This window comes from Neltuma alba, unplaced genomic scaffold (assembly GCF_004799145.2).
Source record: "Neltuma alba isolate B1F8T4 unplaced genomic scaffold, ASM479914v2 tig00012515_pilon, whole genome shotgun sequence".
NCBI classification, from domain to species: Eukaryota; Viridiplantae; Streptophyta; class Magnoliopsida; order Fabales; family Fabaceae; genus Neltuma; species Neltuma alba.
This window is the reverse complement of record NW_021636982.1, coordinates 391,029-408,874: the sequence shown is the minus strand read 5'-3', so window position 1 is coordinate 408,874 and position 17,846 is coordinate 391,029. Positions and strand designations below refer to the sequence as shown.

Here is a 17,846-nt window from a genome sequence, read left to right as displayed (position 1 = left end):
TCTTTCTCTCTTTATTCTCAGCGCCCACAAGCACTCTCTGTCCGCCAATCACAACTCTGCTCCTTTGACCTCCCTCTCTCTCCCCTCTCTCCTCTCTTCCCTGTTCCATACACAGATCGGCCCCTCTCTCTCTAGCTCTACAAACACCTGACACCCCCTTCCTGTGCACCCTCTCACCCTATAACTATATCTGTACTACCTCCTCTGCCCCTTCTCCTCCGTACTCATATTTCATTTTTCAGTTCCTCTTTCAAAGTTTATTCCTTTCTTTTGAGAGATTTTCTCTCCTCCTCGCACTCTGCTTTTTCTTTCTTTCATTTCACGGCCTTTTATCAACTGGGTGTCACTTGCAATTAATTCCCTGCTCATTCTGCGTCTGTTGTCAAAATTTAACCTGGGTTTTGTCTCTCCTTGATGCTTTGTGTGTTGATTTCTTTGTATTTTAGATCTGAGCAGGTTTATTAGGGTTATGCTCCCCCCCCTAAACTGTCCAATCCGGAATTTTCCTTGGGTTTCGGAAAGAAAAACCCTTTCCAAGATTCTTCAGGTTGTCGGTGTACGTGAAAAGGGCCGAAGATTCTGTATTCATGTTATTTGATATAATGCTTCTTTGGCCATTGCAAGCTCCACTTCTTTGCATTTCCTCTCTGTGTCGTCTCTCTCTTTGAAGAAAACTTCAAAGAGGGAGGGACTTCCTGTATTGACTTCTTGTACGCTTGCCATGTGCGACTATTAGTCTAGCCACAACAATGAATAGGGGAATTGAAGTTTTTTCTCCAGCCTCTTACCTTGAAAACTCGAATTGGTTGTTTCAAGAGAGCAAAGGAACGAAATGGACCCCAGAAGAGAATAAGCGGTTTGAGGACGCTTTGGCCTTGTACGACAAAGATACTCCAGATCGTTGGTTGAAAGTTGCAGCTAAGGTTCCAGGCAAGACAGTGGGAGATGTGATTAGGCAGTACAAACAACTTGAAGAAGATGTTAGTGTCATAGAGGCAGGGTTGATCCCAGTCACTGAGTATGATGATAGCAGTTCTTTCACTTTGGAATGGGCCAATAACCAAGGCTTTGAGGATTTCAAGCCATTCTATACTGTTGGTGAGAAAAGGGGTTCTTCCACTCGACCATCTGAGCAGGAAAGGAAAAAAGGAGTGCCATGGACTGAAGAGGAGCACAGGTAATAAATTCACATCATCAACCTCCTTAGTTCAATTCTTAAGATGTTGGTGCTTCAAAGCTGATCCTTAGTTAAATCATTGTTCATCACATCCCTGATATTGAAACTTGAACTTTGAGTCTTGAACTTTAGCAGCTTGACTCAAACCGGTCAAGTCAACCAGTAGAAACTAAAAAGAGATAGTACCCTACATGGATTCATTTGTGGGAGCACAATCATAGTAAATTTCTAAACGCACCCGCCAAATGTAGGAGGTTGTTACACCTTTTAGATCACTCAGAGAAAGTTCGGGAATACTTTTAAATTGTAATAACCATAACAAGAGTTTCGATTATAAAACTATTCAGATAACTGCGTAATTGTCACAAGAGTACTATACATAATTACCTATCGTCCAGTTTGTGTTCTTTGCCAACTTTAGTGTAAATTTCATGCTGACTCATTTAAACTTTGCAGGCAATTTCTGTTGGGCCTGAAGAAGTATGGTAAAGGGGACTGGAGAAACATATCTCGTAATTTTGTGACCACAAGGACTCCCACTCAGGTTGCTAGTCATGCTCAGAAGTATTTCATCCGGCAGCTTACTGGAGGCAAGGACAAGAGGAGATCAAGCATCCATGACATCACAATTGTCAACCTTGAAACCAAGTCATCATCTCCTGCACATCAGACTGCAGTCACAGACCTTCTTCTCCTGATCGCTCAGTGAAGGCTGTGAATGATCTGCCTAAGAATCCAAATTTCTCTACCATGGTTAAACAGGAGTATGACTCAAAATTACCGTACGAGTCCCTGCCAATGATTTTCAATTCATCAAATGGAAACATGTTCATGCCACCCTATTTCGGGATCTCTTCAGTAGGATCTGGACCTCAGGAGCAGTGTTTACTCAGAGGTTCTCTCTAAGGATATCAACTTACTTGGATCTTATGATTCAATTTTCAACTGTAATCGATGCAGCATCATCGGTGAAGGTTTATAGAGTCCTGAAGGTACTCATTTACTGAATCTTATTCAGTGATGCTGGATTGCTTTGTGGGGTTTGTGTGTGAATATGTTGAGGAAGAACTTGAGTTTATTAGTCCCTATATTAATCAGACTCTAAGAAGAGACTAGCTCATATGTATTCCGATGTTAAAATTCTAGGTGTCTTGATCAACCAAGGGAAGTTGACTTAAGCATGATCATGGGCTTATGTAATATATGATTTTCTCTCATTATCACTTGTTTGGTAATTTGATTATGGTTAGGTGACAAACTCCTATCAACTTGCATCTGATGCGTATTTTCCCAAGTCCAAGCAGAATATAGATTTATCTGCAGAATTCCTTGAGAAAAGAAGAGGAGTTATCTGTAGATATATTAATTAACTCCATATTTTCATGAGTTGCTTGGAATTAATTATGCAGTTCCTAAGTTTTCTCAATCAATGAAACACAAGCACGCTCTAACAAAGTAATGATTAGATCAACGGAAAGCTTTTTCACTTGTGATTCTCCATTAAGCCACCTTAGCTAGGGTTTAGTTAAAGTGGTTACCTATGAAGGCGGGAAGTTGTGCAGAAAGAAGGTCTTTGATGCAATGGCTCATGTATTAAAATAATAAAAGTAAGCCCATGAGGCACTTGAACCTTGGTTGTTTGCCAAATAAGGAGTTTAAATAATCTAAATCACGTTACCAAACACTGTCTTTAATTAAAAATGATTATGCCACATCATAGACAGTTTGATGTAGCGGTATGATCAACTGAAATAAAACAATTTCTGGCTGAATTAATGAGGGATCAGAAATATCAGATAGAAAATATAGAAGCCAGAGAGAAGCAGAGGGTGATCTAGAGAGCAGCAGAACGAGTCTTAGTGTTTTTGGTGTTGATTCCAATCAACATATATAGCAGAAGAATCAATGATGCTAGGTAATTATGGTATAATAAATTACCAAGTGGCTAGACTTAAGACAGCTTTTTCTCATAATTTGATGGTTACAATGATTAATTTGATTAAAACATAATCAATGTAAGCGACTAATAATAGTGGGGACAATGTGAGGCTAAATAATAAATACTCCTCTTCTGGAATAGACTGCTCATATCCAACAAGTTTCTTACTAGAACATAGTTGTATTTTGCGGTGGACATTAAGATCCTAGCTAGCTCAAAGTCCACCATTCTGCAGTAAATTAAACACTGCTCTAAGTGCAACCATCATGAGATCCACCTATTACTTTCGATTAAATATGCGTGGTTATAGCCTCCAATAGGTTTCATCATCTCTCGTGAAGACTAATTAAGTATATGTCCGAAGTGACCATATAATGAAGCACAAAAATCTTAAGGAGACTCCACAAGGAAATTAGCAAGAGGCAAACAATAATCATCGGCTGTATATATATAATGCCTACAACAGTTGAACAGTGTAACTTTACCCTTAACAAGAAATGTAATAAATATATAATAAATGTTGTGTATCTTATTTTTGATACAGTAAAAAAATATATAAATCCTTCTCTAATGCTTCCTAACAAGGTACATATATACCCACTAGAGAGAGCACGCAAAAAATAAAATAACTTCTTTTTTGTACAATATCAGTTATACTGTTACCATTATCAGCAGTTCAGCAGTCAATATGGTATCTTCTTTTTCTCATTCACCTTTCCTTTGTATCTGACAGATGCTATGCTCCTAACTTGCCAAAAAACTGTGCTTGTGCATTATGCATGGACATCTTCTTTTAGTCACATTAATAATATATAAGATGATTTATATCTAAACCAATACCTAGATTTTTCATTTCATCCTATCAGCAAACTAGGTTCAGGTGAGATCAATATATATATTTACAAGCTTCTTCAAAATTAACTTGATTAATTTGCTTTATTCTTTAGTTTTTGTTTGTGTGTGTGTTTGTTCAAGACTTTAAGTTAGTGGCGTGATTTAGAAAAAGAATGATGGAGGTCCTTTTTAGGGTATAGTGGAAGTAGTTGATTTGGACACTATAGGCCATGTCATCATCATGTGATTGGTCAGTCATTGCTGAGTCACACTGCAATATTTCTTGAAAGCGTAGTGATACAAACACGCTAATTCATTACCTTTATTTCTTGATTCCTAGTCACTAAAACAAGAAACTAATGGATTTGTGTTGACTCAGTCTGATGATGATGATGATATATATATACATATAGTTTTATTATAAATAAAGGCCACTACTTTGAGCATCTCATGCTCCACTCTATCTTTATATATTCTTACCACTTTAATTTGTTCTCTCCATAAGCATAAAATAATTTTATTCCTCCTTTTGCTTTTCAGTTTCATGGATATGGATGTAACTATGTGAACATTATTAAATCAAATTATATATTCGCATAGTTATGGTCTTAGTGCTTGGACCCGTTTCATATTTGAAAGCGGCCTTCACACTTTCCTAGATTACTATGCATTGTTTGGAGATACACACACGCAACGCACAATATTAAAATTATGTCTCTTTTCTTTTTCTTTTTTTCCAAATACACGCAGCCTGTATTTTTCTTCAAGATAATCAATATATATATATATATATATATCAAGATTGACGTATGTATTATCAACATTAATTCTAGGGGCAAGTTGGAAAAAAATTTATATTTTTTTTCCAACCAAAAAAATGTATATTTGGAGGATAAGTAAAAAAAGTTAATGTTCTTGTCTTTTTTTACCGATTGATTCACTGAATTAAAAGGGAAGCAACGTAGTGAACTTAAGAAATGAATGAAACAATTAAATAGTCTGACAATAGTATCACAGTTAGAAGGAGATATTTACCTCATCAAAAGATACATGTGAGAGCAGGTGCTTTATGGGGGGGAGGGGAACAAAATTATCTGATAAAAAACATTTAATTAGCGAATTAAAGCAGGCTCTTTAATTTGAAGAAAGGAGATCGGACATCAATTTTGGTTTTGGGATTACTATTGTTATGGTGCATTACATATTAAAATCCTTGTCGACGAGACATATATCTCTATGCACACGTGCTCGATATATTAGACAAGAATCTTGTACAGTGTTATGATCTGAGAAGAATCTTTGTAAATTGAGCTTCAAAATTCTAAGTACTAAATTGTCCCTTAACAATTCTTGGCCGTTAGATGACCACGTTCACCTCTGGTTTGCCCAGATAAAAATTAAGAAATAAAAAAAGATGTGCCAGGCCTAAAACAATTGGCTCCCCAGTTCTCTCTCTTTCCCTGGTATTGGTATTGCCCATTGGTGGCACTAAATCTGTCGTTGCTTTTGCAAGCTTGTAGACAAGCCAACCAGCCATCATTACAGCAGCCTTGGGTCTTAGAATTATTAAAATATTTTCAAAATAAGCAATTAAGTGGCACAAGAAGTGGGGATTTCAGAATAAGAATTAACAACATATTTTAGTTGCTCATTTATCACTAAGATTTTTTTTAGTAATTAGATTTTTTTTAGACCTCACAATAATTCTCCTTATATATGTGTGTGTTGTCATCTTACACAAATTAACATTATTTTTCCTGTGTATCTTACCTATTTTAAAAGTACACTTTTACAAACTTTTCATATTATAATATTGAAATTCAAAGCTTTGGTCTCACCACCAACAACCATACAGAATGGCAACAAAGATATAAAAGTTTGTACATGATGATCAATAAGAAAATCCCCACTTCCCTTTCAGCCAAAGGAGAACAAAAAAGGCCACCACTTTTTTTGTTTGTTTTTGGTGTTAGTTGCATATATAGGAAAGCACCCACTAGAAGTGGCATTTTTGCATTTTTTTATGTTCTCTAAACTCATTTATATATATATATATTTATATCAACATGACCACATGCGTCTAGTCTTTTTCCTTCCTCTTGCCAAAACATACAAGTATAATGCAATTTGTACACCTACACCATAATTGTTCTTCTTGGGAAGGGCAAAGAGGACCACAAGCAAAGGTAAAACAAATAATCTCTACGTTGTTTATGGGTGTTTACAGCTAATCCACCATCATTTAATTAATTACGTTTACCTCTTTTTGGGGGAAAAAAATAGATGGATCGGTGGATATTTGTGCATAGGTTGTAAAAAAAGTTTTCTAAAAAACATAAACCATACAAAAAATTATTATTGCATCATCAATAGGTTAGATTCCTTTAAGGTACTGATTGTTTTGTGTTTCTTCTCTCAATAGTCAATACAAATACATGATATTTAATATTATGAGGTTGAAATTCAAATAATGTCAAGTTTAATTAATTGAAAATAGTTTCCCCCTATACATATTAATGGGGTCAAGGGTTATTTTCATTCTGAAAGTATTCACGAATGAGTTATGAGTATTTAGAAGCTTTGTTTTTGCTCAATATGAACCTAATGATTTTAAAAAAAAACAATACTGTTTCTCTTTTCATTAAAACTTGTTTAATCCATGAGATTGAAGTCTTAATTAACTTTCCATACCACCCTTTAAGCAAGCTATCATTTTATTATTGTTGTAAGTATAATTAATGGAAGGCCATGCCAGAGTTGGCAAGTTGAAAGGAAAGTGAGGTAGTCAGCCGTGGACCACTGGGATTTTGATATAATTTTGGAATAAAGAAATAAAAGAAAGGAATAAAAAGAAATTATAAAGAATAATAGAAGTGGGTGAAGAGAGAGCGGTAGTTGGACAACATTAAAAGCTGATTGCATGAGCTGTGAACTGTTCATTGTGTGTATGCCAATATCATTGTCCACTCCTCTTTGTTGCTTCCTTGTGCCCCTCCTTTCATCTTAATTAAATATTACTCCATTCATCTCTTTCTGTCCTTTTTTTTTTAATATGGCTATCTGGTTAGGTTAGACTCGAGCATTATTCAATCCAATTAATTATGGTTCTTCCAAACATATTTTTTGCATTTACACAAATTTGATGAGACTTCTGGCTCAAATGTTTAAAGCCTCTTCTATTAGAATCAACGCCTATTGATTCATCTCTTCTTCCTTGTATGTAACATCAACTTATATGAATTGAGATAATTGGTTTTTAAAAAAAAAATAGTTTTTTTATAAATAATATTCTCTCATAATTAACTCAAATCATTTTATTTCAAAGAAAAAAAATTTTTAAAAAAAATCAATTGCCGCCTAATTTTTGTAAAATACCAATTGGATGACGTTTGGTATGGGCCTTGCTCATCACCAATGGGCCTTTACTTACACCTCTAAATACGTGGATACAGAAAAGATCGGCCCATCCTCTTTGATTTGGGCTTGTTGTGAGAATATGTTGAATTACATTAACTTAACTTACCAACGGACCAACAAGTGTTGGTCCAAGTGGAAGGGACTTAGGCACCTTAAACATCATGTCTTAAGTTCGATCCCTGGGACGGTGTGTGTGAAAAAATATTGTTAGGAAGGGTCCCGCTACAGCGCCTGACAGTACCCAAGAGATTAGTCTCTTACCGTTCAGGTGGCCCACATCTGGGCAACTAAAAAAAAAAAAAAACTTACCAAAAGGGGTTGGGTTTAGCAAAATGGGCTAGTTCCTCATAACATGACGAACCAAGGTTTGAATCTCTGTTGGGAGAGGTGCTCACATTTAGTGCTTAACAGTACCTTGAATAGAATTGCTTCCAATAGGAGGATACCTATGTTTTAGTCAAAAAAAAAAAAAAAACAACTTAACTTGCCAATTGTACCTCCAAAAACAAAAACTTAACGTAGCAAGTGCGTTTGGTTTTAAAGCAATTCAAACAAATTTGGGAAGAGCTTAAAACTAACTAGGAAATAAGGAGCATCCAAGCGAGTTGCCAAACAGGAACATAGAGAAAAAGCAGGGCCAATATCTGCGAGTTGAGACATTTTGTTGAATGGGTACAAGGAATCCGAGGCGATATAAGGCTGAGATACTTTCATGCCATAGAACCTAAAAATTTAAGGGTAAAGACACTGACTTGCCCAAGTAACTGGGAGTCCCCAAATCTTAGAACACTGGTAGAGAGTTAGTTAAAATGCCGAATCCTCTTTTTCTCCTCCAATTTATGTGTCTGAAACGCAAAATATTGAATTTTGTTTTTTTTTTTACCAGCAAAATGTTGAATTTTGTTTAGTCTTCTTTAATATATACAAATATATATCCCTGTATGAATTTTGTCTATGTAAATTACTATCATAAATAACGTTCATAAAGAAGCTAGCTAAGTCAACACAAAATCATACTGTAGTGCTAGAATTTAAATTTTCTGTTCAATGATGGATTTGTGGAGTGAATGAAGTTTTTATGATCCAAGTAATCACTATGATCGAGCAGATGGGGTTGATTTGATAAATTTACTCAAGTGACTGGAAACTTGAAAATACTACCTCCAATTTTATTTATAAGGCCTCGTTTGTAGACAAAAAAAAAGTCTTATAATTAGAACTAAAAGTAATATATTCAAACCTCCAAAAACTCAAGAGTAAATATACAATTTTATCTTTATCTCATTTCTTATGCGTAATTTCATTCTGATATTTTTAGTGGTATAATTTAACCATAATCTAATTTTTCAGATATAATTTTACTCCTGATTTTTTTTATTGGGCGCAATTTTGAATCTGAAAACATCAAGGATAAAATTATATCTAAAAAATAAGATCATGGTTAAAATTTCAGTTTTATCCATCTCAAAACCCAAGTATAGAGAGAGCGAGGAGCCAAAACAAACGTCGAATCTTCTTTTTTCTCCTTCAATTTTCACGTTTGAAACACCAAATATATACTCTTGTCCAAGGGTTGTCCGTGGCTAGACATGTCCCCTTTATTCATGTCCGTGATCAGATGTTAACAAATAACAAGGACTACACATCCCAAGTTCTCTAATTTTAAATGTAAGAACTAAATTTATAAATATAAGATTTCAATTCACTTGCTTCCTAAATTTATAATTTTTTCCTTATAATAACTCCATTGATTGCACATATTAAGAGAACTCTAATCAAAAAGTAGTTTCAATACATATGATTAAAATGGGATAGTTTTGAAAAATTAAGATACATTTATTATAAATAACCAATTTAACTAACTTTTTAAATATTTGTAAATTAGTGCCTTAGTTTTTATAATAAGGATTAGAAGCAGGATACGAAAAAGAAAAATAGAGATATTTTCACAGCACGTCATCTTTATTTTTTTATCTTTAATTTTTTTATAATATTAAAAAATATATGTCCCATATGATTAGAATTTATACTTGTTGAACGTAATGGTAGATTTGTGGAGTGAGGTCATTATATGCGAGGAAATAGGAGCACCCAGGTGGGGGTTGATTTGACAAATTTCATAAAATGTTCAAGACATATGCATGTAACTGATTATAGAAGTGACAATGATGAGATGCGTAGTGGGATCAATTCATCAAATTTTGAATGTGCCTGAATCAACCAAAAAAATGTCACACCAATTACGTACACTTTGGTCTTAAATTAATTATTGATTAATTGAAGCCCTGACACAAAGACCAAGTACCATGTCCTTTTTTTCTCTGTGTCGTGCTCCTACTAGGCAGCCCGCCATCAATATCTCACCACAGAAATATTTGACATTTTTCCTCCCAAATTATCTGTATCCTAATAACATTGAATTTACAAATATCTGATCTGATCACACACACCACACACGAAGGTTCCTCTTATGTTTCTGCATCAATAATAATAACGTGGTTCAATTAATACTCTATGGCTTATGCACGACATTATTGTTGTTTAGACTTTGATGATTTTAAGTATTACAATTCCTTTTTTTAAAAAAATAGTCAAGTTAATCATGTATCTGAATATAGTATCAGCTAAAATTACAAGCAATATATTTCATGGAACGCCCCAACCTATAGACTGTCGAATTATATATCTATTTATCTATATATATATATATATATATATCTGTCGATTATACAAAATATAAAAATAGACACTATTCCTGAGTTATAAACATAACATCTCTTTATCTATCCAAGGCACATAATTAACTTCCATTCTAGTTAATTAATTATATGCTAAAACTTAACTACGAACAACGACTGAAATGTCAAAACCCACCCATTTATAGACCTATACATAAATATATATATATATATATATATATATTTACAGGGTGACTTCCATATGTTCCCCTTTTATTAATATTTGACTTCAATGCTAGCTAGCTTTTTTTTTTTGGCCAAACAAGCTAGCTATTATACATAGGATATAGGGGAAAGATATGTGAATAATACTCTCTTCGACCCTAACTATAAGAGTCAATTTTAATGGTTGTAATGTCTCTATTTACAAGATCGTTTACAACGTTTTAGGACTAATTAAAAAGGTTTTCAAGCTTACCTCTCTCAAGCATGACTGATTAAATAAATTAAAGTCTCACCATCGCCCATCACTCAATAAAACCCATTTCAAGTTATGAAAACCCATGATATTGAGTTTAGGGGAAAACTGGAAGAAAAATATTTTAGATGCTGACTAATCTTATCTGTTTTTGGTATCTGTAAACCAGGAAGCTGGCTCATGTATATAATTAAAGAGGAGGAAGTAACTGGCTAAGTTGTGAGTTATTAGTAGGAATGATAGATCGACGACAGGACAAGAGAACAAGATGAGGTGGATGATGGAAATGGAGGGCACAGGAAATGGGTTTGCACCAACTTGTTCCATCACCATACACTTGTGTCTACTTGTCTCTCACCAAGATATGGTTATCGTTCAAGGAACCATCCACCGAATTTGAATTTTACAAGTACCATCATCTACAATTTGCTCTCCTCATTTATTGCATAACGATATATATGGACATTAATACAATACAAGTCCCTTCAAAGTTTTGTCAGCTGACTTAAAAATTAAATCAAACCTCCCGGCCAGCCGGCCTCATAAGAGACTTATTTTACTAGCTACCTTTTTTCCAACATGTTGTGGGCGTGAATGTGTCTATAAGTCTATACGATTTGCGTACCTATAAATTAAAGAGGTAGGATAAGCACATTCAGTTAATCTTTGACATTCAATGGAAGATTCAGTGTATTGTGTACAATCAATCACCATATTGTTAATCATCTTTAGCTGAAAGAGAGATTAATCATGCGCTTCGATGACTAGGTCAGGCTACTCAGCTAGCCCTGGTCAGCTCCTTTTATTAAACCAGATAGGTTAGGGTTCATGATATATGCACTAGGAAGCGTTGTTCGAGTAGGATTCCACACCTTGTAAAGCCTGATCTTTTGGAATACGATTTCTCTTAGTCTTCTCTTCATTATTAATTGTTGGAATTGAAACGAAAGTAAGAAGCGTAGAAAGAAGATCAAACTTGAACACTGTTACGTATCATTCAGGTTATGTGAATTTTTCCATATGGTGAATGGTGGAAATAAATGCAACATCTTTTTTAGCTTTTATTCAAGCTTTACAATCATAAAATATATCCTTGAACATTTAATCTGATGATCAGTAAGTCAAAATGTGTGTGTGTGTGTGTGTGTAAAATCTACTTACAAATCAATTTTCATTTCCTGGTAAAAAGAATCAATTGTAATTTGATAGCAAGCAAATTTATCAATACTGATGATTTATATTTGAAACATTAAATTTAAAGTGTTATTTAGGGGGGGGAAAACAAATAAAGAGGCAGAACATTTGTGATAACGGGCTCTTGAGAATATGTTTTATCACGTCTCCAGAGAGACTTTTAGCATGTCTGGTCAATCGGCCAAATTTACCTCTTGTATTAGGAGAAATTTTCATATTCTTAATCACTCTGCCTCTTAACCAAGAGGTGAACAGTGCTTTTGATGTGTTTTTTCTGTTTCTAGTTAATGCCATCAAATTTCTGTTGGAAAATATAACAAGCTCTTGTCTCAAAAAAATAGTTAATTACTCCTCCGGTCTTTAATATAAGACCTAATTATTAAGTTGATTTTGGTTCTAAATATATGACCTATTTCTCATATTTACCAGTTTTACCTAAATTACCCTTATGGATACTCTCTCAACCATAATCAAGTAGAAGAGGAATGGAGGATATTAAGAAAGATAATTATGGTGTTTTAGGAAAAACATGTTATATTTCTTATAATTAACTAACTTACCTAACTTCCTTAATCAAATCAAATTAGTTAAATAGGTCTTATATTAAGGATCGGAGGAGTAGTAGTTTAATTCTCCACTAATGTGTATGGAGAAAACTAACCAGGAGGGATTTGTCATTTGCCTTCTACACCACCAGAGCACGTAAGCAAGTTTTTACTATCGGTAAAGATACTCCCAATTTCCCAAAAAAAAAAAAGGTAGCGATTTCATATAAGATTTAATATATTGTGCTCCACTAGTACAAAATACTAAGATAACTATTAGTTTTTGTGTCGGTTATACATACTAGGACAGTTTTACTGGATAAAATAAAGGGTCAGATCTCCAAAAGAAAAAAAAAAGACTGGTAAATCCAAATTAGATGGTACACAATTCTTAATATAAGAATTAAATAATTAATTAATTTTAAAATATTGAGAAAATTAAGATCAAATTTAGCTTCCAATAATCCAATTAGTTGTTGGTAGTCCGAGATTGTCGAAATGATAATGTGTGTGTAAGTGAGTTTGCTATGCACACACAAACACGCATTACAAATTTGGGATGAGAACCAAAACACGAGTCATATCAGATTTCCATTTTCTACCATCTTTTAAAGAACACATTCATGTACCCTTCACAATTATAATCATTAGGGTTCAGTTGAATTATCAATTAATTATACTATTTTTAACCGGTGAAGGTAACACCATTGGTCGGTTTACTAAGTAAGCACGGCTTCAAAAGCTCAATAGACAAGTATCTCTCGGGTTTTTTTTTTAAAAAATCTTTTGGAAACATAGGCAAATATCCTCAAAGATATTTAATTGAGAAATATTTAATTAATTTGATGAATAATTAAGTAATATAGTAGCAATGAGATTAAATTAAAAGTGGCAGTAAATTATCCAAAACAATTCTATTTAAATAAAAATATTAATTTGAAGCAGGTATGATTTAAGGTGGATAAATGCAATTTTTTCCCAAAATAATATAATGGGGCAGAGATTCTTGTCTTTTAGTAGAACCGAAAATGGACTAGTATGTTGAGAATGAATAAAATAATTGGTTTGTTTGCTGGCGGACAATGTTGAGGGAGGCTGCATATAATAATGCTTAATTTTGAAATAAAGTGCTGATTTAAAAATAATATCAGATTAGGAATGACGCATAGGCTAGGTATTTAATTAATTTTATATCTATAATCTATGACTACAATATATACAACTCTCCATTCTAATTATATATGTTTTATAAGCATTTTGACAACGGCTAACCCTTTTAGATGCATGAACCTTACAGTTTCTTCTCTAGGCACTCTAATTAATCAAATATATAGTGTATGCCATGAATTCTTTAACACACACACACACACACATGCGTTGTAGGAATTAGACGATATATATATATATATATATATATATTCTGGAGTTGTTATTTGTTCATATATAATATTATTATTCTATTGTGTATATTATAATAATATGTGAAGGACAAACTGGTATAATAATTTTAAGGATAACAAAATAATGTATTGTTATATGCATATATAGACATACTAAATACATATAATAAATATTTATTGTCATGCAAACACAGAGATAAAAATGTAGTTGTATAGAGTTTTATAAATGAATTGAATTATTATTCTCACAAATAATATTTTTAAGGGAAAATTGGGTAAAAATACCCATTTGGAAATTCATTTGGGAACTGGTCCTGAAAACTTGTCAAAGGTTGAGGTCCACAAGTGTAAAGAGAAAATCCAGATGAAATTACTATATTGCCCTAACTAAAACTTTTTTTTAAAAGAAAAAAAAAGTCAATGAGGAAAATCAGGGCAAGGCAATTTAAAAAGCGCACACCCACATGGCTGAACTCCAGTAATGTGCAACATATTATTCCCAAGTGTAACTAATTTTCATATAGGTGTGACTAATCTTTCACTAAGTGCATTTACGTTATGGGCAACTAAACTCCAATAACGTGCAAGATATCATCCATAAGTGCAACTAAATTCTGTATAAGTACAATTGATCTTTTTTTCTTTTATAAGAGCAATTGATCTTTCATTAAGTGCATTTATGTTAGGTACAAGTGAACTCCAATAGCGTGCAACTAAACTCTAATAACATGTAATATATCATTCTTAAGTGCAACTAAATTTTATGTAGGTGTAATTAATCTTCCATTATGTGTACTTCCGTTAGGTGCAACTACATTTTCCTTACATACTAGTCAAGGTGCAATTGATATTCCATTTTGTGCAACTTACATTAGGTACAATTGAACCTCCATAACATGCAAAATATCTTTCCCGTATGCAACTAAATTTAGTGTATGTGCAAATGATCTTTTATTACATTCAAAACATGGAGTGTGCAATTTAACTTCCATAACATACAAGATATCTTTTTTATGTGCAACTATATTCAGTATATGTACAAATGATCTTCTATTATATTCAAAACCGTGCAATTTAACTTCCACAATGTGCAAGATATTTTTTTTATATGCAACTATATTCAGTGTATGTACAAATAATCTTTCATTATATTCAAAACATGGAGTGTGCAATTTAACTTCCACAACTTGCAAGATATTTTTCCTGTGTGCAACTATATTCAGTGCATGTGCAAATGATTTTTCACTAAAGTCTAAGGGTATTTTGGTCTTTTTTCTTATTATAGTTATTTACACTAAAGGACCTCAGTCTCTTATTATTTTTAGGGACCAAGTCCAAATAGATTTCCAAATGGGGATTTATCCCCAATTTTTCCTATTTTTAATAGGAAACTTTTTACCATTTTTTTCTTTTATAATTTTTTTTTTTTTGGTTTGGCTTCAAGATGTCATTTTATCAAGAGAGATTGGCATACATGTGATAGTGACTTTTATCGCTTAATCAATTAATCGGAGTTTCACTCTTAGCCCTTTATATATATGTAGTAACATAGTCGAGAAGAGCTTAATTACTTTCCACTCTCAATATACTTGAGAAAGATTAATCTGTGCCATTAGCCAAAATACACTTCTTTTTTATTGCTTACAAATATCGTTTTATTAGAAACAATTCTATTTGAAACATGATTAGTTTATGTGAAACTAGAAAAGGAGAAGTTCGTATCACTACAAAAAAACAGACTTTAGGCGACAACTTTCGACAGCGACAAAAAAGTCGCCGCTGAAAGTAGACATTCAGCGGCGACTTTTTTTGTCGCCACTGAAAGTCTTAGTTTTAGCGGCGACTTTTTGGTGTCGCCACTAAAAGTTCGCTGCTGAAACTAAGACTTTCAGCGGTGACTTTTTTTGTCGCCGCTGAAAGTATAATATAATAATATATATTTTATTTTACAATATTAATAAACAAATTCAATCTGGCTCAGCGGCAAGAAGATTGGACACGAAAGGAGACGGTCACGAGTTCGAACCTTGAAGAAGACACATTTAAGATGAAAATATTTGGACGATGACGTGGCGAGGAGGAGTGATGTGGCAATGACGTGGAGGTGGCCAGTGATGATGTGGCGGTCGAAGATGATGTGGCCGCCGACGACCGATGGCGATGACGTGGCGGCCGGCGGCGATGATGTGGCGTTGGTAAAACCAATTCTTTTTAGGCATTACTTTCAGCGGCGACTTTAAAAACACTTTCGGCGGCGCCGCTAAAAGACTTTTTAGCGGCGACTTTTATACTTTCAGCGGCGACAAAAGTCAAGTTTTTTGTAGTGTATGAACATAAATAGGAGTCTAGTTAGAAGTGGATTCATTGTTTCTAGTATATGGTAGTTTATATGAAACTAGAAAACATCTTTGTTACAAACTAGACATAAAGGGAAACAACTAACAAGTTCCTGTTTTGGTATTGTAACGGTGCCCATGGTTTCCAAAGCAGATAACTACAAAACGATGAAGATGAATGAGACGCCTCTTCATGTATATCCACACGCAACTCTCCCAGTAACACCAAAATTCCTTAATTGTAGCTTTTACTTCACAAACAACACTATATATCACAGTCACTTTCCATCTATTATTTTCTTCTTCTTTTTATTTAATTTTTAGAATATAATAATGGAATGATAAAGCCAGCTCTCTGTTCTTTTTTAAAAAAATTCTATAAATTTTTAAAATTGAAAAAAGAAGAAGAAGAAGAAGAAAATTAAAACGCAGTCCTGCATTAGCTTTACACTCTTCATCAAAATTATCAGAATGATAAAGTTTCGAAACCCAACACATTAATTTCTTCCACGTTTAACATTTTGCTGCCAAACTCTATTTCTCGGTCGGTTCGTGTGTTTAAATTTTATAATTGGATATTATATATTCAACTTTACTTGATTTAAAATTCGAATCTTAGTTTTGCTGTTCAAATGGCGTCTGTAACATTTAGAAGGAACACTATATTACATGACTCAATTATCACGTGCTTAATAAGTACTAGCTTCCTGGTCGGAACCTACCATAATTAAATTTGCACGTGTGTATAGGGATGGATGCTTATGGTTCTGATGCGTTTCTCTTCTTGTTATTAGGACGAGACGACCATAAAGTTTATAATTCTTAGTAATATTTTTTTTAGCATATCCTTGACAACTTACCGATCAGTTCACATCACTCATTAAACTTGCAGATTAATTTTATCTTACAAAAATCATATTAGGAAAGATATCTCCAATTAAACTTATTAATATTTAAACTTGACTTGATAATAATTAACTATTAGATAATTATATTTTAAAATAGTGATGGAAAAAAATTATATTTTAAAATATATTACAAGACATTTTTATTTTTCTTTTCAGTTCACATCACTTTCTTTCTAATTAATTTTCTCCTCCATATACTTCTGAATCATCAACACTCTAAAACAGGTAAAACTCATGAAACTCAAATGCCTAGACCCGCTACTTGTAAATATCATCATCATTGTCCTAAATAATAAACGATTAAAGTGAAAATTTGTCTTGAAAGTTTTTACTTTGGAGTGCTGATGAATATCCAGAAGTTTTTTATAAGTAAATTTGCACCAAAAGTTTAAAATCGTAATAATATTATTGTCTCCTGTTATTAAAAATGCTAACAGCCAATGTCACTATTTTGATAGTTAACATTCATTTTTTGAGGATAAGGGATAATAGTGCTACAATTTTAAATCTTCAGATAAATTTGCTCCTAAAAAAAAAACTTTCGAATATCCAGAATTCTTAAATAAAAACTTTTAAAACAAATTTGCACCTTAACCTAATAATAAAAGACACCAAGTACTTTCTTTTAAAGATTTTCTTAAATATTAAATATGAGGTTGTGAGTTCAAATTATATACATATATGTAGTTTTAGAAGAGAGTGTGAAATTAATATAAAAATTTATGAGAAAATTAACATCGAAGCGATGGGTATGTGTTTATCATCTAGAACTGATATTTGGAATCACTTGACCCCAAGGAAAAAACTTATCCATGAAAAAGGAAGGGGAGGGATTTTTTTTTTTTTTTGGTCCAAGTATTTGAGGAGGTCAAAGTAAATGCATAAAATATCCAAATTGGAATGAAAATAACCAATAAGAAGAGGGACATGAGGATGAATG

At 33.2% G+C, this 17,846-nt stretch overlaps 1 pseudogene; it reads left to right on the top strand.

The window, feature by feature from the left end:
- The first annotated feature begins 47 nt into the window (after positions 1-47).
- On the top strand, positions 48-2,445 carry LOC114727891 (transcription factor DIVARICATA-like; annotated as a pseudogene).
- The last annotated feature ends 15,401 nt before the right edge of the window (positions 2,446-17,846 follow it).